The 24,218-nt window shown below is 40.1% G+C and overlaps 1 long non-coding RNA gene across 1 annotated transcript in view; it reads right to left on the reverse strand.

Annotated features, from left to right (window-relative positions):
• Positions 1–14,166: 14,166 nt before the first annotated feature.
• The window catches only part of LOC126078063 (uncharacterized), a 201,151-nt gene continuing 191,099 nt past the window's right edge, over positions 14,167–24,218 (reverse strand). The window contains exon 3 of the long non-coding RNA XR_007517950.1: positions 14,167–14,257. This is a non-coding gene — a long non-coding RNA (uncharacterized LOC126078063). The remainder of the gene's footprint in view (positions 14,258–24,218) is intronic.

Below are 24,218 nucleotides of genomic sequence, written 5' to 3' on the forward strand. Positions count from 1 at the left end.
ACAGAGAAGAACTGCCCCATAGGGTTTCCAAGGAGTGGCTGGTAGATTCTAACTGCCAACCTTTTGGTTAGGAGCTGAACACTTAACCACTGTGCCACCAGGGTCTCTCTGGTTCTATTTTTCTAGAAAACCCTGATTAAGACAGAGTAACAAGGGGAAAAAGGAAACACTATTCTTTAGAGCTTGTCATCATGAAAATACAAAGAAAAGTGTTGTATTTCTGATGGAGGAGTCAAAGCCACATATTGGTACACGTCCTTCAAATGAGTTGGTTGAGAGGGGAATATTAATTTGTCATCTTTCTCCCCTTTCCACTATCACAAAAAAAAAAGCACTGAGTAAGAGACATTTTTACATCCTTCAGCTGATGAAAGGAGAAGAGTTGGCAAGTCCTAGGCAATTCATCTCAAGGGACGAGTGAAAGTGTAGATAAAAGGCCCGCAGTATTTCCTCCTTCAGTCTGAAAACAACCACTACAGAAATATTTATAATTCATAAGGCATGAACCAGAAAGGAGATAATGCTTCGAAATATGGGAGGATAAATGTGCTTCATCAAGTTCAATGGTTCCCCTACATGAGGGAACTATTTTTGAAAAGTCTTCGGGAAAGCAGCAGGATGAGGCGCATACAGACTCAAATTCTAATCCCAGCACTGGGAGTTTCCGGCTCTGTTACCTGGAACAGGTTATTTAACCTCTCTGAGTCTTAGTTTTTTCACCTGAAAAAATGGGTGCTCTAAACACCACTGTATAGGATTATTGAGTGGATTAAATAAACTATTACATGTAAAATGATTGGTGTAATATTTGGCGTTTTTGGTATTCACTACCTTCAGCTAATAGAAATAAATCTTCAATAATAAAAAATAAATTGCAAGGCAAGCTCTTATTTTTTAACTTTTTATTACTGATTACATCATTGTTCTTGTTGACTATATCATTTAGAAAAGTTAACACATGTGCATTTGTGATTCAAAACAAAAAATAATGCGTATCTGAATATATATATTCATATGTACACACAATTCATACAATAGGCAGAAAAATAGTGCTACTCAGCAACTTTTGAAGGCCTTCCCATGAATATCTTACAATTTCTCCAAATTATCACATCACAAACTTGATGCATTTGGACTGCAAAGTGTAAAATTTCATACTGTAAAATCTTCAGTTCAGCTGGAGACACAAAAAGCTCACACCCTGCCCCATATGGCGGACAGCCCTCTCAGACTGCTCACCTGAAAGGAGGCCACTGGCACTTCTGCAAAGTGGCCATTCAGAAGCTGTCACATTGCTGACAGGGACCACATCCACATGAGTTTTGATTTCAAATTATGCCAAACTAGTCTACACAATCTAAAAGGCTGGTGAGTACTTAGCAGGATAACTTAGGTGTAGCTTTGCAGAAAGAATGTTGGACTCAGACAGGACTGAACTGAGAGCCTGGGGGATCTTACTAGTTTTCAGTCTTGAGTGCATTTGCTTAATTATTCTGAATTTCATTTTCTTATGCATTGCTTTTGAGCCAATTCCAACTCATAGCGACCCTACAGGACGGAGTAGAGCTGCCCCAAAGGTTTCCCCAGGCTGTAATCTTTGTGAAAGCAGACTGCCATATCTTACTCCTACAGAGCAGCTGGGGGTTTGAACCACCAATCTTCTGGTTAGCAGCCAAGCGTTTAACCACTATACCACCAGACTTCCTTTCCATTCCCTTACCTATTAGGAAATGCCAGATTTTTTGTCTAAACTAGAAATAATGTCTCATCTTTTAACATTTGCCTGCTTTCTGTTTCTGCTACAGCCATGCTGTTCTTCTTTAAGAACCTTAAATATATCCTGAGCTCTTTTCTACCTCAGGACCTTTGCACAGACTGTACAGTTAAACTAGGAAGGCTCTTACCACCATGTGTTCCCCTTCTTTTAGATTAGTTTCAACGCTACCTCTTTAGAAAAGCCCTCCCTGACCTCCCCTATTATTTTCTGCTTCATACCACTTGTCAAAATTTATTATTGTTTCGTTTATTACCTCACTGGAACACAGGCTGATTGAGGAGCTCTAGCTGACTTGCTTGCCACCATATCCTGAATGTTCAGTGAAGTGCCTGATAGGGTTCTGTAAACTGCGTGGAGAAGATAAATTAGCAATTACAGGGCTGTTGTGCCACCTAAATGAAATAATGTATGACACACTGTAAATTATCGATAATTTAAATCTTTTAAAATTATTTATAGGGCTGAATTGGCCAAAGGAACATCTAGGTCCATAAATTACAGTAGCTGTACTTGGGTGGTAAAAGCAAGGTGTAACAGGTCCACTGCCAATGTGGAACCAAAGTCATTCCTGATCCTGTGACTGGTCAATTTACAGAAAAAAAACAAAAACAGTTGCCATTAAGTCTGTTCTGATGCATGGTGACCCCATGTGTGTCAGAGTAGAACTGTGCTCCATAGGGTTTTCAGTGGCTGATTTTTTGGAAATAGATCGTCAGGCCTTTCTTCCGAGGCACCTGAGTGGACCCAAACTTTCAACCTGTCAGCAACCAAGCATGTTAACAATTTGTACCAGCCAAGGACTCCACAGATACTCCTACAGAGAGAAAAATCCCCTCAAACAGACAAAACGACCATTTGACAATAGTCCCACGTTTAGAAACACAACAGCCCGTTTTCCAAACATTCATTTCCTAAAGGCCAGGCAGGATAAGGAGTGTACTTGAGCATTTAACTCAAAAGCACTGTTGTCTTCACGCCCCTTCCGCCTTAGACTATGGCAAAGTTGTCATTACAAACCTAGCTGGACAGCCCTTACCCAGGTTTATGACAGATGGGTGTTTTCTCTCACTCCTTCTTGGAACAAAAGAAAGCTGTTTAAATGGGAGTATTCAGTATTTTGAATAAAAACTACCGTGTAATTTAAACCCTATTGGAAAAGGGTAGTTAAGCTACTGTATTTTTCCAGTTGATGACTCAAATCTAGCGTCTCTTTAGATGAATCTAAACAAGCTATGGGAGAAAGGAGGGTTCTGCAGATGCCTTCTTAAAATAGGAAAAAGGCCAGTAAAAACCAATGAGCTCAAAACAAACAACTGCCAATTCTGTGTTACTGAGTCATCTTCCACCGGGAAGTGTTTGAATTCCATTAGGCTTTTGAGAACCGCAGGCAGATTTATCATTTTCGTTTTTATTTTCTTAGTGAGATGCCATGAAACTTCACATCATTAATATGAGGACTAAAGCACCAAATAAGCTATAATTTCCTGAATGAGTACAATAATGATAATAATAATCACGGAAGGCTCTCACATTTATTTATGTCAATGGCACTCCAAGATGGTACAAAAAGCACCCTGTCAGAATATTTATTTAATAACTGTCTTCCTATTTTACCTTCCAATCTCTGCTCTCCTTCTGATATTTTGCACCTTTTTTTTTCTTGTAATACTCAACCCACATCCAACATCTAGTTTCAGCCTCTTGTCTTGTTAGCTCTCACTGAACCAGCCCCCCGACTCATGATGACCCCATACACAATGTCAGAAATGCTGCCTGATCCTTTACCGTCCACATAATCAGCTGTGGATCAGACCATTGTGGTCCCTGGCGTTGTCATCTGCTGAGTCTCAGAAGTAGATCTCCAGGCCTTTCTTCCTGATCTGTCTTATTCTAGAAGGTCTACTGAAACCTATTCAGTATCATAGCAACAGCGTTACCTCTTCGCTAACATTGTTCAAATCTTTATATTCCTTTCCATATTTTCAATGTGATTTTTCTGCTCACCTACTTATTGTGCAATCTTTATAGAGACCATTATGAAAATCACAAGTAACTTCTGAGAATGAACTAATAAAGGTACACAGAAAAAATAAAATAAGATTGCTTATTTCAGGATCCTAGTCAAAATGGAAAATTTTAAATACCACTTGAGTTTTTGTATGTTTTCTCTAACTATGCTACTGGTTCTCCAAATGGTCATGTGTTGACATCAGAACATGCCTACTTTCTTGGTGATGAAAGGTACTTAATCAATTCTTACATAGTTTTGGGAAATTCTCTGTAAAGCCTTTTTACCCAGTGAATAAAGACCCCAAAGGGAAATCTGCTGTACCCAGTAATCTCAGGAGCCTAAGGAATTACAACCACATGTCTCAGGAGCTGAAAAATTGAGGTGATAGGTTTTGTTTTTGTTTTCATCTTTGGTATGCAACAGTATATTACAAATACTTAATAGATTACTGTCAAGAATATTGAATACATAAATTTATGAAACTTTCTATCCTTCATCAGTGAAGTACTCTGATTCAGGAGAACGTCTAGGCAAATGTTTTTCCAATTTTTAAAAATTAGGGCCCACAGTGAGAAATATACTGTATGTAGGCCCCAATACACACAAGCACACACATCATAGCTGAAGCAAAGGGCTCGTGCAATAATATTGTCACTGGATGTGAGACACGAGCATGCTTGTGGTGTTCAAAGTTTAACGAGGGGTCAGTGTGGCTCACGTAGAGTGAAGGAAGGTGGTAGAGGAGTTGAGGTCAGAGGAGTGAAGGAGCCCAGATTATGGAGGGTCTTGCAGGCCATTACAACGTTTTCTTTTTCTATTCTAAGTATTTGATGGGAAGCTTCTGAGGGTTTCTTAGCTGAGGGGCAGAAACTTGGTTTCAACAGGGTCGTTCTGGCTGTTTTGTCATTAATGGAATGTAGGGGGTCTAGGATGGAGGCCAGGAGACCAGTTAGTAGGTTATCGTAATAATGCAAGTGAGTAAAAATGGGGATACCAGGGTAGAAGTGATGAAAACCAAAAAAAAAAAAAAAAAAACTCATTGCCGTTAACTCGATTCTGACTCATAGTGACCCCATAGGACAGAGTAGAACTGCCCCATAGGGTTTCCAAGAAACAGCTGGTGGATTCAAACTGCCGACCTTTTGGTTAGTAGCTGAGCTCTTAACGAAAGTGGAAAACAATTTTTTGGGCATACAGTGAACAGAGAGTCACCTTGAGAGATTGGATGTGTGATGTGAGAGAAAGGCATAGCTATCCAGGAGGGCTCTGAGGTATTGTCCTGAGAAATTTGAAAGGAGGGATGCCATTTATTGAAATTGGAAAGAAAAAAAGGAACAGATTTGGAGGAAGAAAACAGCTTAGTTTAATTTTGAGCTGCTTATTTAATATCCAAGTAAATCTATCTGATTGAAGGCCAGAAACACTAGTCAAAGATTCATGAGAAAGAGCCTAGCTGAGTGAATAAATTTGGACATTGTCAATACATGATGATATTTAAAGAATTGGGACTGGAAATTCCCTATCACCAAAGGAGTAAACACTGATAAAGAAAAGAAAAAATTCCTCTTGTTTGAGTTCTCCTCTAAACACTCCTAAGACAAGGGCTTTAATGAATGTAGTTTAACTGGGAGGTGAGACCCCAGAAAGCACAAGTGAGAAAGTAGGAAAAATGAGACAGAGAAGGAAGGGTGCAATAATGAGCTGATTACCACTGAAAGCAACTGCAGATCAATTCCTCTCAGGATCCTATGAGGAACGGTATAGAACGCACTTCAGATGTGTCCCACCAAGAGATGAGAATTTGCAGTATTTATCTACCGACGCCTGATGCCATTTATTGAGAGACATTTCTCAGGGTCTTAAACCCTTGGCACTTTGATGTTCCCACGGAACTAGAGAAAGTTCTTAGGCAGAGAAGCAGAGAGATGGACCAAGGATCATAGCACACGGCATCAAAGGGCCTGGCTCACGGTTTGAGGACTGAGTCCTATTTGGAGGTTGAAAATATGAGGAGGATCCAGCAAAGAAAACTGAGAAAGAGTAGCCATTGAAGTAGGAGGAAAACCAGGAGAGTGTGGTGTAGGAAAGTCAAGAGAAGAAAACAATTCCTGAAGGAAATGGCATGAAGACCTGGTCATTGGATTTTGCAGCATAAAAGTTGACAGCCATCATCAGAATGGTGCCAGATGGAAACCTAATAGGAGCGTGTTCATGAGGAGGAGAATTGGAAATAACTAGTGCTATCTGTCAGTTTGCCTTACTGTGGGGCTAGCGTGTTGCTATGATGCTGGAATCTATGCCACCGGTGTTCAGATACCAGCAGGGTCTCCCATGGAGGACAGGTTTCAGCTGAGCTTCCAGACTAAGACAGTCTAGAAAGAAGGACCCGGCAGTCTACTTCTGAAAAGCATTAGCCAGTGAAAACCTAATGAATAATGGTGGAACATTGTCTGATATAGTGCTGGAAGATGAGCCCCCCAGGTTGGAAGGCACTCAAAAGATGTTTGGGGAAGAGCTGCCTCCTCAAATTAGAGTAGACCTCAATGACGTGGAGGGAGTAAAGCTTTTGGGACCTCCATCTGCTGACATTGCATGACTCAAAATGAAAAGAAACAGCTGCAAACATCCATTAATAACTGGAACCTGAAATGTAAGAAGTATGAATCTAGGAAAATTGGAAAATGTCAAAAATGAAATGGAATGCATAAACATTGATACCCAAGGAATTAGTGAGCTGAAATGGACTGGTATTGGCCATTTTGAGTTAGACAATCATATAGTCTATTATGCTGGGAATGACAGCTTGAAGAGGAATGGTGTTGCATTCATCATCAAAAAGAACATTTCAAGATCTATCCTGAGGTACAATGCTGTCAGTGATAGGATAATATCCACACGCCTACGAAGAAGACCAGTTAATACGACTATTATTCAATTTTATGCACCAACCACTAAGGCCAAAGATGAAGAAATTGAAGATTTTTACCAGCTTCCACAGTCTGAAATTGATCCCTTAGCAAATTCTGTTGGCTGTACGTTAGAAGCAAGGATGACAAGACTTTGTCTCACATACTTTGGACATGTTATGAGGAAGAATCAGTCCCTGAAGAAGGACGTCATGCTTGGTAAAGTGGAGGGTCAGCAAAAAAAGAGGAAGTCCCTCAACAAGATGGATTGACATAGTGGCTGCAACAATGGGCTCAAGCATAACAAGGATTGTAAGGATGGCGCAGGACCAGGCAGTGTTTCATTCTGTGGAGCATGGGGTCACTATGAGTTGGAACCAGTTCAATGGCACCTAACAACAACAACATTGTTAACATTGTGTGTCAACTTGGTTGGGCCATGGTTCTCAGTGGTTTGGCAGATATGATGTAGTTTGTCAGACATATAATGATGTTGTTTTGGATTGCATTGTGTCCCCCAAAAATCTGTGTCAACTTGGCTAGGCCATGATTCCCAGTATTATGTGATTGTCCACTATTTTGTCATCTGATGTGATTCTTCTGTGTGTTGTAAACCCTGTGATATTAATGACATTAATGAGGCAGAATTAGAGGCAGTTATGTTAACAAGGGGGAAACTCTGGTGGCGTAGTGGTTAAGTGCTACAGCTGCTAACCATGAGGTTGGTGGTCTGAATCTGCCAGGCGCTCCTTGGAAACTGTATAGGGCAGTTCTACTCTGTCCTATAGGTGCTATGAGTTGGAACTGACTCAACAGCAGTGGGTATGTTAATGAGGCAGGACTCAATCTACAAGATTAGGTGGTATTTTGAGTCAATCTCTTTTGAAATATAAAAGAGAGAAGCAAGCAGAGAGACAGGGGGACCTCATACCACCAGGAAAGTAGTGCGGGGAGCAAAGTGTGTCCTTTGGGCCTGGGGTCCCTGCACTGAGAAGCTCCTAGTCCAGGGGAAGATTAATGACAAAGCCCTTCTCCCAAAACCAATAAAGAGAAAAAGCCTTCTCCTGGAGCTGGCACCCTGAATTTGTACTTCAAGCCTTCTAGACTGTTAGAGAATAAATTTCTCCTTGTTAAAGCCATCCACTTGTGGTATTTCTGTTATAGCAGCACTAGTAAATGAAGACAGATGTGATCACCTCCATGACGACATTTGATATAACGTCATCATCTCCATGATGGGATCTGCTGTGAGTAGCCAATCAGTTGAAAGGGAGTTTCCTTGGGAGTGTGGCGTGTATTCAATATAGGTGGATTTTCTGGCAAGGCTTGTGGGCTTTTGCTTGCACTGGATCCTGCAGCTGGCTCCCGTTCATCTGACCTCCAGCTCTTGGGACTTGAGCTAGCAGTTTACCTGCCATCTTCCCTGTTGATCTTGGGATTTGTCAGTCTTTGCAGCCTGTGAGCCACAGTCCTGCTGTCTGACATGCCGATCTTGGGTTTACCAGCCCTTCTAACTACTTGAATCAGGAGAAGCCTCCAGCCTGACCCACGGACTTGGAACATCCCAGGCTCTACAACCATGTGAGCCATTTCCTTAATATAAATCTCTGTCTATATATTTATACGCTTTACTGGTTTTGCTTCTCTAGGGAATTCAGCCTAAGACTAGTTTGGACAACTTACTGTAGAAGTATCTCTGTAAAGAGGAGCAGAGAAAAAGAAAGGATACTGCAGGGTCTGTGGGGTGCTTTTACTATGAAATCCATACTATAGTGGAAAGACGAAGAAAGGCCCAATAGATGTGTTTGGGACTTCTGGCATAATTTTAGGAGCAGATATCTATTGGCTTGGCTGTGCCATAATTAATAAGTCTACCTTTAGGGTCTATGGCTATAGGCCTTGCATGCATCTCACTGATCACCCTCCCTCCGCCTAAACCTGGAAGTTTCCCTTTGGAATGAAAATCATGTTTAACAATATTAGAGCTTATATTTAAAAAAAAAAAAAAAAACTTCATTTTAAGGCACGGTAACCGAAAAGTTGAAGAACAGCGGCTGTGCTTACAAACTGACTTAGCAAAGATTTTTTGGGAGGCAGTAACAGAACATAGAGAATTTCACACGGACTTAGAAAACTGCTGGGGTGTGTGTGCCTGTGTTTACATAGAAGTGCATATGTGTGTGCATGAAATGACAATTTCAAATATAGCTAAATACAGGTAGTCCCTGACTTAAGAAGTTATAACGAACCGCACTTGGCGACTGTTCTTCCTTTCTTTTTCAGATCTTATTGTTAGTAATATGCACTACATAGAATGTTGCAGCATGTAATTTGCTCATGTCATCATTCTCATGTCGAGCCCTAAAGACAAATGAAGATCAGATTTATAAATATACTGATAATAAAAAGCGATAATAATGAAAACTAAAAGAAAAAAAGGACTATTTTAATTACATCAGAATTGACTTAAGATGTATAACCCCGGAATGGAACCCTGTTGTAAGTTGGGGACTACCTGTAAATCCTGAAAGGTATTTAATATTAACTTTTTTACCCATATTATTCATTGTGTCTATGCTTTTCATGTCTGTTGATTTTACAAATTACTGTCTCTGAAGACTCTGAAGTTGCTTAAAAACAATTTGACTTACCAGAAAGAAACTCAGCTCACAAGTCATTCATGATAAGACAGCATTGGCAAGTGGGTGCTTTTGTTGTAGGAAAAAATGGAAAGCAGCAACATTATAATCTTACTGTTACAAGCTTGAGCAAAATATAAAATATAAAAGGAGGAAAGTCATTCAGTAGAAAAGCAAAGCCAAGAATTAGAGACACTCTTCATTCACAACCTACATTCCATGTAGTTTTCTTTTTAAATGGCAATTCTCTTTTGTATTGTATTTGAAGGAGGGACTTTTATAATAAGACTGTAGAAGTACCTAGGTTTTTATGAACAACAATAGTTATGCCTTATGTTCAAATGCCATTCACAGAGAATCCCCATCCCTGCGAGAATCAATGATCATCAGGTATATGTATATCCAACATTGAAATGACAGCATGATATGAGTACATCTTTGAGATGGTTGTCCCCCATTTTAAATCTAATGGAAACTAAACAGAAAAGATACAACACCAAAATTGAAGGTCTGGTCTCGTTACAAATCAGTGTTTTCCAGGATAATGGTTATATTAAAACTTAAACATTTGCCAGCATCCAGATGTTAGACATCATCAACTTGAGTGTGTGTGTATATGTGTGTGAAACTAGTTGGAATGGCTATATAATAAACAATAGCCATTTCAGAGAATAAATCACTGCAAAGAGTTTTAAGAAATAGTGTAGTCATTTAAAATCCAATTCCATTTTCCACTTTCCTTTAAAAATATTTTCAGAAGTACCACAGATACGTTTTCCCCTTCTCTGGGAAAAAATTAGCCTCCTGCTAAAAGTCTGCCTTACATTTACCATCTTGTCTAGCTGTAGTTGGCCCAGGGACCAAGCAGGTCAGCAGGCATGTGTTCATATGCATGTATTGTATAAGTGACGGTGAGAAGTGGAGCTCCTCTCTTCCCATTCATGTCAGAGGGGTAACCGCTACTCAGCCCCAGTGACTGTTCCCCATCTCCTCTCCAAATGTGGATTTTCATATGCAATGCCTGATTTAAAATTTTGGGTTCAATTTTTATAAGACATTTTGCAGTCCATGCAAACCGTGTTTGTAGGCAGCCAGTTTGCAAACTCTGCTATATGCAGACAATACAGAGGTAATACAATAAGCTTTGGACCAGCGTTTACATTTTACACTCCTTGTGAACTTGCATAGATTCTTAGTACAGAGGTATTCTTTGTCATCAGAGTTAGGAAAAAAGTAACTTGGGGTTAATTAAAAATTGCACATGCAAAAGCCTTGACCGGATGCAATGGAATTTTTCTGGGGAGCTATAAATGTCTAGCCCTTGATGATCTGGGTAGTGACACAATTGCATCCCATATATAAAATGTCATCAAGCTGTCCACTTTAGATTTATACACTTTGCACACTTAATGGTACGAATGTCATATGGGTAAAAAATATATGTATATATGGATCGCTACAAACTGTTATTGTTCGCTGCTGTCGAGTAGGCCTTCGACTTATGGCAACTCCATGCACAAAGGAAAGAAACACTACTTAGCCCTGCACCATCCCTGTAATGGGACCATTTTAATCCACAGGGTTTTCACTGGTTGATTTTCAGGAGTAGATCACCAGGCTTTTCTTCCTAGTCCATTGTAGTCTAGAAGCTCTGCTGAAACCTGGTCAGCCTCATGGCAACGTGAAAGCCTCCATGATAAACAGCGGTGGCTGTGCACGCAATGCATTGACTGGGAATTGAAGTCAGGTCTCCCACATGGGAGGCGGGAATTCTACCACTGAACCGCCACTGTCCTCACCACAAACCAACTGTAAAATAACAAGATGGCACCTCCAGGGCAATGACTTCTTCCTTGGGGTCCACAGTTGAGACAAAGCTAATTTAAGCAACATCCATGTTACATTTAGTGGGAAAAAAAGACTTCATAAAACGAAAAGGTGAAAACTAGACCTACCTAGCTTTCCCTGGTATATATTCCCATGCCATTCAGTTGCTGGTTGGCTTCTCCTTCTAATCTCAGTGGAGGCTCATTTAAGACAGGCTTCATGAACTTTTTCTCGTGAGTCCTAGTGGAAGAGTGAAGGGTACACTTGGCCGAAGGGTAAAAATTATCTTAACATAGGTGAAGGATAAATCCAATCACACATGACATGCCCGCATAGCACTGGAGAAGAGCAGCAGCCCTGAAGGGTCCAGCTTCCCAGGCTTCTGTCCTGTGGAAGCTTCCTGCTGCTGCTGGCAGCTTCCCATCTGGGACATCGAGAAGCTTCTTTGTTGGGGTAGACCAAGGAACAGGTGCTCTGGCCACGTGCCTGTCTGCTTACTGGGTGTAAGCACTACTACCAACCTCAGCATACTCCCCAGTGCATATCTTGAGACTAGGAGGACAATTTCACAAATTCACATTTCCAAGCACATCATTTTCCTTGCTGGCTCAGTTCAGGTCTCCTTGGGTATACAGTTGCAACTTCAATTGAGCCAACGTTTATGAATTCCTGTTGTTGTTGTTGTTAGATGCTGTCAAGTTGGTTCCAACTCATAGTGACCCTATGTACAACAGAACCAAATGTTGCCTGGTCCTATGCCACCCTCACAATCATTGCTATGTTTGAGCCCATTGTTGCAGCCACTGTATCAATCCATCTTGTTGAGGGTCTTCCTTTTTTCACCGATTCTCTACTTTACCAACTGTCATGGACTGAATTGTGTCCCCCCAAAATATGTGCCAGCTTGGTTAGGCCATATTTCCCAGTATTGTGTGGTTGTCCCCCATTTTGTGATTGTAATTTTATGTTAAAGAGGATTAGGGTGGGATTGTAATACTCTTACCCAGGTAACATCCCTGATCCAATGTAAAGGGAGTTTCCCTGGGGGTGTGGCCTGCACTACCTTTTATCTCTCGAGATAAAAGGAAAGGGAAGTGAGCAGAGAAGGGGAACCTCATACCACCAAGGAAGAAGCCCCGGGAGCTGAGTGTGTCCTTTGGACCTGGGGTTCCTGCGCAGAGAAGCTCCTAGACCAGGGGAAGACTGATAAGAAGACCAACAGAGAGAGAAAGCCATTCGCTGGAGCTGACACCATGAATTTGGACTTTTAGCCTATTTTACTGCGAGGAAATAAACTTCTCTTTGTTAAAGCCATCTGCTTGTGGTATTTTTGTTATAGCAGTACTAGATGACTAAGACACCAAGCATGATGTCCTTCTTCAGGGACCTCCTCCCTCTGGATAACATGTCCAAAGTATGTGAGATGAAGTCTTGCAATCCTTGCTTCTAAGGAGCATTCTGGCTGTACCTCCAAGATAGATTTGTTCACAGTCTATGGTATATTCGATATTCCTCTTCAATGCCATAATTCAAATGTATCAATTCTTCTTCGGCCTTCCTTATCCATTGTCCAGGTTTTACTTGCATATGAGGTGATTGCAGCTGGAGAAGACCAAGTAAAGCATTATAATGAAATGAGCAAAGACCTGGAGTTAGAAAACCAAAAGAGAAGAACATGCTCGGCATTTCTCAAGCTGAAAAAACTGAAGAAAAAATTTAAGGCTCGAGTTGCAATAGTGAAGGATTCTGTGTGCAAAATGTTGAACGATGAATCCCTGTGGGGCACACAAAAATGTGTGGGCCATAACTTTTGTCTTCCAGGGGTTTATAATCCACTTAGGGAGAGAGGTACTGGAGTCTGTTAAAAATAAATTCCTAAGAGGAAATTACACTGGAATTTCTTTCAATAGCAAGAATTTTCCTGATAATATCTACCTACCAACTGCTAGCTTCAGTATTTGTCAGCATGGTAGTAAATAAAACTGGTTTGCAGGTACTTTGGTATTTTGCAAATATTTCAACGTTGACAAAAAGATGACTAATACTGTTATAAGAAAGTGTTACATGGTTTTTAGTGTAAGGCAGCAAGTAAAAAGGCTCAAAAATGGATCTCATCCAAGTAAGGAATAGGGAAATAAAAGCGATATTGACTGAAGTATTGCATTTCAATCTATCACACCTGAGAGGGCAAAGCATTTACCACTTAAATTTTGTCTACACGACACTAGGCAAGTGGGATTTTGGTGATTATCTGGTTAATTTAATCAGCTTAGACATCCATTTGGATCATTAAGCTCCAAGTGAACCGGGCAGGTGTTTGAAAGAATTATCCAGAACATTAATCTACATATGGCTTCAAAGAAGTGGGCCTAGACATTAGAGAGATTAGTAGAGACGAGTTTGAGACTTTTCTCCTGGAATTTTTAGGCTAATAAAGATTATCACAGAAGTATAGACATCAGAAAAAAATTTAGATAAAGCTTAACATGTAAAATAGGAAATTCCACGTGAGGTGGAAGAATCTTAATACAGAGATATTAAAGTCAAATATGAATCCTTCACCTGCTACTATGAACTTTGGTACATTTCTTAACTCACTCCCAATATTGATGGCTTTCTATTAAGACACAATTTAAGCAACACATCATCCAAACATTACTTTATATTTGATACCCATTGCTGTCAATTCAATTCTGACTCATAGCAACCCGATAAGACAGAGTAGAACTGCTCCACAGGGTTTCCTAGGTGTGGCCGGTAGATTCAAACTGTCGATCTTTTGGTTAGCAGCTAAGCTATTAACCACTGCTCCATTAGGCACGGCTTATTTCTTTGGTATATTTCATTGCACACTTTCTTGCCACTTGTGCTCAAATAATAATGTATAAAGATAGTGCTTGGTGGGAGGGGTGCTACTCAGTTTTTTAATACTAAACAAAGGCTTTAAAGGAAATTTGTTTTTCAAACCTTTTTTTTGCCCCATGTGGTTATCTTCTCTAATATGTACTTCTTTAAAACAAATGCCAGTTAATCAGGAGGCAGGGCCAAGATGGCGGAGTGGTCAGACGCTTCCAGTGATCCCTCTTACAACAAAGACCTGAAAAAAACAAGTGCAATTATTACATTTATGACAAGCTAGAAGCCCTGAATTTAAAATGCAAAGTTAGAAAATGGACTGAGCAGCAGGGGAAGGGAGACAGTTCAGCAGAAAGGAGTTGCAGGATCTCAGTTGCTGGGAACCCTCAGACACCATTCCCAGGAGTGACTGCCGAGGACTAGTGGTAGTGCTCAGCCACGATTTCCTCAGGGAGAAACAGCCAGCTGCAAAGCCTACACACACCTCTGGAACCACAGAAGAAAGACGCTTTCGGCAAAAACTAAGTGCTTGTGTATATTTTACCATGCCCCCAGGCCCCAAGCCAGCTTCACTAGCTGTTGATTTTCCTGGGCTGAGATAGGCTCTGCTGAGCACTCTGAGAGATTCTCCCAGCCTTGGAGAAGGAATAAATTCACAACTGGGGGAAAAGATAATCTGCCAGCTTCACTAACCTGCAATGCTCAGGACAGAAGCAGCTGCTGTCCAGGCACAAACCATCCATGGACTTTGAATGCCTTTCCCCACTGCATGGACCTGTGTGGGCCTATTTCAAGAGACTAGGCCCTTGTTGGGAGACAACAACTGTTTCAGCTATGTGGTGAAGAGGTGGGTGTTTGATGTTTGACATACCTTTGCCTGTTAAACAGGGTCCTTACCTACCCACGTCAGGGGCCAAAGGACTGGTGACTCCACTCAGATCACCCAGTCACCCACGACAGGGGTACAAGGAAAACTGGTACCTTCCAGTCCTTACAACCAAAAGTATTGGGTGCCCATGGTCTATCTGCAGAACCCACCCACCTGTACACTCTCGGGAAGAGGGATGCACTTTCCTCAGAGACACTTGGGGGACAGTTCTTAGCCCCCGTCTAGTTCAGAGAGTGACCCCCTCCTGCAACCAGATACGGGTACCTACACCAAACACTCATGCCCCTCTAAGACTGTAGGACAGAGCCTGAACCACACACTTGGTGACCAGCTACCTGGACACCTGATCTGAATCCATACAAGAAAAATGAATGGACAGCTAGGCTGATATACCTGATAATAGCTTTAGCCATCTGGTGACAGGACGTTCGACCTTCAAAGGTGAAAATAATCGAGCTAGCTCATTCAAGCTACCTATTGGGCATATCAAAACAAAAAAAAAAGCAAGAAGCCAGGATACAGTAAGCAAACATAAAATAAACTAATACAATAACTTATAGATGGCTCAGAGATAACAGTCAATATCACATAAAGAAGCAGACCATGATCACTTCAACAAGTTCTCAAAACAAAGAATCAAGGGATCTTCTGGATGAAGGTGCCTTCCTGAAACTACCAGATGCAGAATACAAAAGATTAATATACAGAACTCTTCAAGACATCAGGAACTAGATCAGGCAATACACAGAACAAGCCAAGGAACACACAGATAAAGCAGTTGAAGAAATTAAAAAGGTTATTCAAGAACATAATGAAAAATTTAATAGGCTGCAAGAATCCATAGACAGACAGCAACCAGAAATTCAGAAGATTAATAATAAAATTACAGGATTAGACAACTCAATAGAAACTCAGAGGAGCAGAACTGAGCAAGTGGAAGGCAGAATTGGTGAGACTGAAGATAAAGCACTTGGCACCAATACATTTGAAGAAAAATCAGATAAAAGAATTAAAAAAAAAATGAAGAAACCCTAAGAATCAAGTAGGACTCTATCAAGAGAAATAACCTACGAGGGATTGGAGTACCAGAACAGAGAGAGATTATAGAAAATACAGAGAGAATTGTTGAAGATTTGTTGACAGAAAACTTCTCTGATATCATGAAAGATGAGAAGATATCTGATATCCAAGATGCTCATCAAACTCCACATAAGGTAGATGTTAAAAGAAAGTCACCAAGGCATATTATAATCAAACTTGCCAAAACCAAAGATAAAGAGAAATTTTTTTAAGAGCAGCTGGCATAAATGAAGTCACCTACAAAGGAGAGCCGATAAGAATAAGCTCGGACTACTCAGCAGACACCATGCAGGCAAGAAGGCAACAGGATGACATATATAAAGCATAGAAGGAAAAGAATTGCCAGCCAACAATCATCCAGCAAAATTGTCTTTCGAGTATGAAGGCGAAATTAGGACATTTCCAGATAAACAGAAGTTTAGGGAATTTGTAAAAACCAAACCACAACTACAAGAAATACTAAAGGGAGTTCTCTGGTTAGAAAATGAATAATATCAGATATCAACCCAAGGCTAGAACCCTGGACAGAGCAATCAGATGTCAACCCAGATAGGGAAATCACAAAAATAAACCAAGATTAAAAAATGCTCAAAACAGGGAAACAGTGATGTCATTATGTAAAAGAAGGCAACATTAAAACAAAAAAGAGGGACTAAGAAATGCAGTCATAGATCTTGGATATGAAGAGGAAGACAAGGCAATATAAAGAAATAAAAGGTAGGTTTAAACTTAGAAAAATAGGGGTAAATATTAAGGTAACCACAAGGAGACTAACAATCCTACTCATCAAAATAAAACACAAGAAAAAAACAGACTCAGCAGAAACAAAATCAAATACAATGAATAAGGGGAAAACACAATATAAAAAGATAAATTACTCAGCACAAAAAATTAACTGGGAAAAAGAAACTCAACAACACACAAAAAAGACATCAAAATGACAGCACTGAGCTCATATCTATCCATAATTATGCTGAATGTAAATGGACTAAATGCACCAATAAAGAGACAGAAAGGGGCAGAATGGATTAAAAAACTTAATCTATCTATATGCTGCCTAGAAGAGACACACCTTAGACTTAGAGCCACAAACAAACTAAAACTCAAAGGATGGGAAAAAACACATCAAGCAAACAACAATCAAAAAAGAGCAGGAGTGCCAATATTAATTTCTGACAAAATAGACTTTAAAGTTAAATCCACCACAAAGGATAAGGAAAAAAAAGGATACTATAAAATGATTAAAGGGACAGTATACCAGGAGGATATAACCATATTAAATATTTATGTACCCAATGACAGGGCTGCAAGATACATAAAATAAACACTACCAGCATTGAAAAGTGAGATAGACAGCTCCACAATAATAGTAGGAGACTTCAACACACCACTTTCGGTGAAGGACAGAGCACCCAGAAAGAAGCTCAATAAAGACGCAGAAAATCTAAAGGCCACAATCAACCAACTGGACCTCATAGACATATACAGAACACTCCACCCAAAAGCAGCCAAGTATACTTTCTTTTCTAATGCACATGGAACATTCTCTAGAATAGACCACATATTATGTCATAACGCAAGCCTCAGCAGAATCCAAAACACTGAAACATTACAAAGCATCTTCTCTGACCCTAAGGCCATAAAAGTAGAAATCAACAATAGAAAAGCAGGGAAAAGAAATCAAACACTTGGAAACTGAACAATACCCTGCTCAAAAACTACTGGGTTATAGAAGGCACGAAGGATGGAATAAAGAAATTCATAGAATCCAATGAGAATGAAAACACTTCCTATCAGACCTTCTGGGACACAGCTAAAGCAGTGCACAGAGGTCAATTTATATCAATAAACGCACACATCCAAAAAGAAGAAAGGGCCAAAATCAAAGAATTATCCATACAACTTGAACAAATAGAAAAAGAACCACAAAAGAAACCGTCAGACACCAGGAGAAAGCAAATAATAAAAATTAGAGCAGAATTAAATGAAATAGAAAACTGAAAAACAATTGAAAGTATCAACAAGTCCAAAAGCTGGTTCTTTGAAAAATTAACAAAATTGATAAACCGTGGACCAAACCGAAAAAAGAAAAACAGGAGAGGAAGCAAATAACCTGAATAAGAGATAAGAGGGGCAATATTACAACAGACCCAACTGAAATTAAAAGAATCGTGTCAGATAACTGTGAAAAACTGTATTCTAACAAATTTGAAAACCTAGAAGAAATGGATGAATTCCTAGAAACACACTACCTACCTAAACTAACACAAAGAGAGGTAGAACAACTAAATAAACCCATAACAAAAGAAGAGATTGAAAAGGTAATCAAAAAACTACCCCCTCACCACCCCCCAAAAAAAGCCCTGGCCCAGATGGCTTCACTGCAGAGATCTACCAAACTTTCAGAGAAGAGTTAACACCACTACTACTAAAGGTATTTCAGAGCACAAAAAAGGACAGAATACTCCCAAACTCATTCTATGAAGCCAGCATATCCCTGATACCAACACCAGGTAAAAAAAAAACCCACTAAAGATACCACAAAAAAAGAAAATGACAGATGTATATCCCTCATGAACTTAGATGCAAAAATCCTCAACAAAATTGTAGCCAATAGAATTTAACAACATATCAAAAAAATAATTCGCCATGACCATGTGGGATTCATACCAGTTATGCAGGGATGGTTCAACATTAGAAAAACAATTAATGTAATCCAAATTTTTTATCAAATAAATAAAACAAAAGACAAGAATCACATGATCTTATCAACTGACACAAGAATGGGCATTTGATAAAATTCGACACCCAGTCATGATAAAAACTCTCAGCAAAATAGGAATAGAAGGGGAATTCCTCAACATAAAAAAATGCCAATATGATGACAGTCCATTGCTAAAAACCCTTAAAGTCAAGAATAAACTCTGAGACATGATCAACAAAGCCCTTCAAATTCTACCTAAGTTCACCTGTGTAGTCACAGGAATTTTTGTTTTTTCCCCTTGTTCAGGTCCTCAAATATGTGCAGTTCTCTTTTTCCTCTGAGCATTTGTTCCTGCTGTTCTGTCTGCTTCTGTATTTCCTCATTTCTCATTTCTCGTCTGGTTAGCCCTTACTCATCTCCATCTGAATGCCACTTGCTCTGGGGAACCACCTCTGACCCCCAAGTCCACATGAGGCACCCTTTCTTCTTGAGATCTAGAACTTTTCTCATTTTATAGCACTTATCACACTGTACCATTTTTACCTGTTTATTTGTGTGTACTCCACCATATACTTTAATTTTTCCAAAGGTCAGACATTGATTCTTTCTTATTCAATACTCTATTCTCAATGCCTGATGGACAAAGTTGGTGCTAAGTAAAGTTTTTGAACAAATGAATGAATGAGGGGGAAAAGAGAAATATATCATCTACGATATTTCTAGGAGATGAGCAACTATTAACATTTATATTAAACACTTCAAATACCCTTTTGCTTTCCAAGAATGAGTAAAACTTATCTATGGCAATGAAGGTCAGAATAGTGATTTCCTTGAGGATATTCACTGGGAAGAGGCACAAGGAAACTTCCAGAGAGGAAGAAAATTTTCCCTATCTTCTTCTGTGTGTTGGTTTCATGAGATTTTGCATATATAAAAATCCACTGAGCTGTGCACTTAAAATCTGTGCATTTTATAGCCTAAGTGAGTAAAAGAGAAAGAAAACATAAACTACTTTTATCTCACTCTATTACCAAGGGTATATTTTACCATTCTTTAGCTCAAAAAAGTCTGGGTTTTGGTTTTAAAAATAGTTTTGTTGTTCTGTGTAAGACGGCTAACATTTAATACGATTGCTCCAAACCTCCTAATGCAGGCAGAGTGGACCCATTCAGGGCCTTTATTTCTACTTCTGGGGCCTGGAGCAACTCCAAAGCAGCTAAGGGGCTGGGTTCAATGTGGTCTGAGAACCCTGTGGGAACCAGCTCCCTTCCAGGCCTCCCAATCACTCCACCCTGGTCCTAGTCCCATAAGCACCAACCAGATTGTACTTTCCAAACCCAAGAATCCTGCTGATCATTAGTGACCTGAGACTGAACACGTCTCCAATGGTGAGTGAAGAAGCCATCTGACCAATGATGGAATTCCCCAGTTCTCAGAGTGACTTCTTCAAGCGGACTTCCAATAAACTAAAAAGAATTCTTTTGCAATTAGGCCACCACTTCAGCATATTATCATTTTAGATTGGTTTAAGAAATAATACTTCTTGGGGAAAAAACCAAAATCAAACCCCACTGCCATCAAGCCGAATTCAGAACCATAGCAACCCTGTAGGACTGAGTAGAACTGCCCTATAGAGTTTCCAAGGCTGTAATCTTTATGGGGTGGGGAGGGAGGGGGGCTGGTGGTGCGGCAGTTAAGAGCTTGGCTGCTAACCAAAATGTCAGCAGTTCAAATCTACCAGCCGCGAGTTGGAAACCTTATGGGGCAGTTCTACTCAGTCCTACAGGGTCACTATGAGTTGGAATTGACTTGGCAGCAACAAGTAATCTTTAGCGAAGCAGACTGCCACATCTTTCTCCCGTGGAGTAGCTGGTGGGTTCAAACTTCAGACCTTTCATTTAGCAGCCGAGGACTTAACCACTGTGCCACCAGGGCTCCTCTTCTTGGGAAAGGGAATTTATTTTTCTCTATAAAATGAATTCCATTTATATTCTTGTTTTCCAGAATTCTTAAGTTACCTTCATTCATAGTTAATTTGCTCCTCATACAACAATTAAAATTTTTTTTTAAATATACCACTTATTATTCCGCTATGTTTGAGACTACTTACAATATTTCAACATTATCTTTATTCTAACCTGTCTTTCTCAACAAATCAGTCTTTTATTTTTAGTACTTTAGCCTTTCAGTACCTAAAAATACTGTCTCTGTCAGCAGCCATTTGTAGGGTCAAATAGTCTATTCAGATTAAGTGCAAATTGTCTTTGCATATTGGTCTACATCATCACTCTGGGAACAAATTGCCTCCTGCAGTTATTCAGTGTGGAATAATGGTCAAAATCAATTGCAAACTCGTCGGTGTCTTTGACTGGGGAATATTTATTATTGTTATTAGATGCACAAGCTATTGGTGTGGTATTTATAGAGGCAGGAACACGCTTCTCTCTGAAGATTTTTCTCTTTGAAGGGGCACATAAAATTTCAGACTTGATTTTCAGCTTCATAAATACACACATGGATGCATAGAGTTAACACAGATCACCCTCTTGAGTTTCTTTTGGTTCGAGCTACTGTGGAACTAAATCCCATATAACCTACATAAGCTTGTGTGTTTAAATCAACTTTAAAGGGAGAAAAAATGCTTAACTGCGTGAAAATTCAGGATAAGAAAAAATGGAAACTTGAATCTTAACAATATACTCAAGAAAATTCTGCACTCTCAGACAAATAAGCTGCAGATTTTTCGGTTCTTTGTGGTATTAAACATACTGTTTTTCAGAAATTTCTAAAGTCTAATTTGACCCACATTGATGAAGATTTTCACTTTTAACCTTAAAAATCAAGACCTTACAAAACATTGAAAAGGCTTCATTATGTAAATATACACATGCGTAATACAAGGTCAGTATGGTGGCGCAATAGTTGAACGCTCGGCTGCTAACCCAAAGGTCAGCAGTTGGAACCCACCAGCTCCACAGGAGAAAGATGTGGCAGTCTGCTTCCATAGAGGCTACAGCTTTGGAAACCCTATGGGGCAGTTCTCTTCTGTCCTATGGGGTTGGTATGAATGGGAATTCACTCGACGGCAATGGTTTTTCTTGGGACAATGCAGGCGTGTAACAAATTGCCCCAAAACCTCATGGCTTAAAACATGAACAATATTGACGTTGTTCATGAACCTGCGATTTGGGCAGAGCTCAGCAGAAAAGGGGAAGACAGGAATGCTTATGGAAACAGGAAAAAAAGCAATATTTCTATCAAGCACTATGGTGACGTATCATTTCTGCAATAGTAGCCATTTTCCGCTTGTTCCATCTCTCTCCCTCTGCTCTCCCATTGAAGCCTGCAGCCTGGTTGTGAGCTCATGGTGCCAAGGGAAGAACTGGACTGGGTAGAAAACAAAAAAAGCCAGTGAGTTTCCAGGATTTGTGCTTTCCACTGCATAATGTGTTCTAAACCTTATGCATTTTCTGAAGAAAAAGAGGAATGTGGTCTTTTCTGTCTCATATTGACAAGAAAACATTAATTCCAATCATTTTCTGATTTGCAGTTTTCACAAATTCTTTATTCTGCCTGTTGGCACCAGAATCTGGCCCTATGAAGGCAGGATATGACTGATATTGAAAATTGGGCAGAAATGGTACGCTGAAAGCCTTGAAGAACTTGTTCCAGAGATTCATACAAAGTCCTGTTTTTGTCAATCAAACACAGGCAATGGGAAAAAAGTCTGGTAGATAAAGATGATGAAACGAAAGAAACAGAAAAAAAAGGTTAGGCACTTTATTTTCCACGTAGCCCTTTTCGACATAATGCATATAGTAAAACTCTTTCATCAAAAAAGGAACAAAAAAGGAAGAGAAAGACAATTTAACTTTGAGAGAGGCCTGACTCCCAGGAAAAACAATGATGTGGGGACTTAAAATTTGTATCTATCTTGAAATCTGTCGTAAATACCCTGTGTTATTAGCCTAAGAGATATCCATAGATAGCAAGATGCCTGAGATTCCAGAAGGAAGAGGTCATACGCAAAGATACATTCCAGTTAGCATTTATAAAGTGACCAACACCCAAAAACATATTTTAGGAGGGAGTCCCTGGGTGGTACAAAGAGTTAAAGTGTCCAGGCGATAAACAAATGTTGGAGGTTCAAGTCCTATCAGAGGCGCCTCCCAAGAAAGGCTTGATGACCTACTTCCAAAAAACCACTCATTGAAAACTCTACAGAGCTGTTCTACTCTGACACACATGGGGTCGCCATGAGTCAGAACTGACTCAACAGCAACTTGTCCTGGCAAAATAAATAAATAAATAAATACACAGGTACAAATGGACAAACGCAAATCTCATAGTTACTGGAACTGGATATCAACACAGCATGATCAATTCCACGAAAGCTTTCTCGTTCTCCGCTACAGCACGTGTTGAATTGTGCTTCCACGCCCTCTGAAGTTGGGCTTGGACGTGCACTTGCACTGGCAAACAGAATGTGTCTGGATCTGGTCTGTGAGGCTTCTGGGTTCTGGGAAGCAGATTATGAACCAGCACATAACTCTCCCCGGTTCTTTCTTCCTGGCTCATGACTGACATCAAATCCGATCCTTGACAGACTACAATGAACAAAGTAGCCCTGCTGACCCTTAATGGACATGTAGCATGTCTTGGAAACCAAAATTTAACCTCAGTCAATTCGAGGCCAACTCCGTCTTTCTTGGGGTATATCTAAGTTGATGGAGCAGGGCGGGACAGGGGCAATGTAGTGCTATGACATTGGGAGGGGCACTTGATCTTTGAGTAAAAACCAAAAAAAAAAAAAAAAAAAAACCGAAACCAGTTGCCATCAAGAGATTCTGACTCATTCTGATCCTAGAGGACAGAGTAGAATTGCCCCACATGGTTTCCAAGAGGAGGCTGGAGAATTCAAACTGCTGACCTTTTGGTTAGCAGCCAAGCTCTTAACCACTGAGCCACCAGGGCTCTGATCTTCAAGTAGTCAGCCACAAATATCTTTACTTAAGTTTCTTGCTTCTGTTTGCATTTTCTGTCTTTATCTTCTACACTCCTGCCTAGGAAACAAAGTCCTGGGACAGACCAAATTCTAAACCCATTGCCGTCAAGTCATTTCCAACTCGTAGCAATCCTATAGGACATAGTAGAACTGCCCCATAGGGTTTCCAAGGGGCAGCTGGTGGATTTGAACTGCTGACCTTTTGGTTAGCAGCCAAGCTCTTAACCACTGTGCCACCAGGGCTCCGGTCTAAGCTCTAAAATCAATTCCCAATTTCTTTCGTCGTAAATTCAGTGGCTCCCTTTTTTCAGGTAAGGAACTATGCTGGTTGTTTACCTATTGCCTCTTGGCTCCATTCACCCTTTCAAATGGTTATGCACTCAGCTACAACCACAAGTTTGGTGGTTCGAATCCACCCAGAGGTGCCTCAGAAGAAAGGCCTCGTGATCTACTTCCAAAAGTATCTCAGCCATCAAAAACCCTGTGGAGCACGGTTATATTCTGAAACACACGAAGTCACCATG

This window comes from Elephas maximus, chromosome 6 (genome assembly GCF_024166365.1).
Source record: "Elephas maximus indicus isolate mEleMax1 chromosome 6, mEleMax1 primary haplotype, whole genome shotgun sequence".
Taxonomy (NCBI): domain Eukaryota; kingdom Metazoa; phylum Chordata; class Mammalia; order Proboscidea; family Elephantidae; genus Elephas; species Elephas maximus.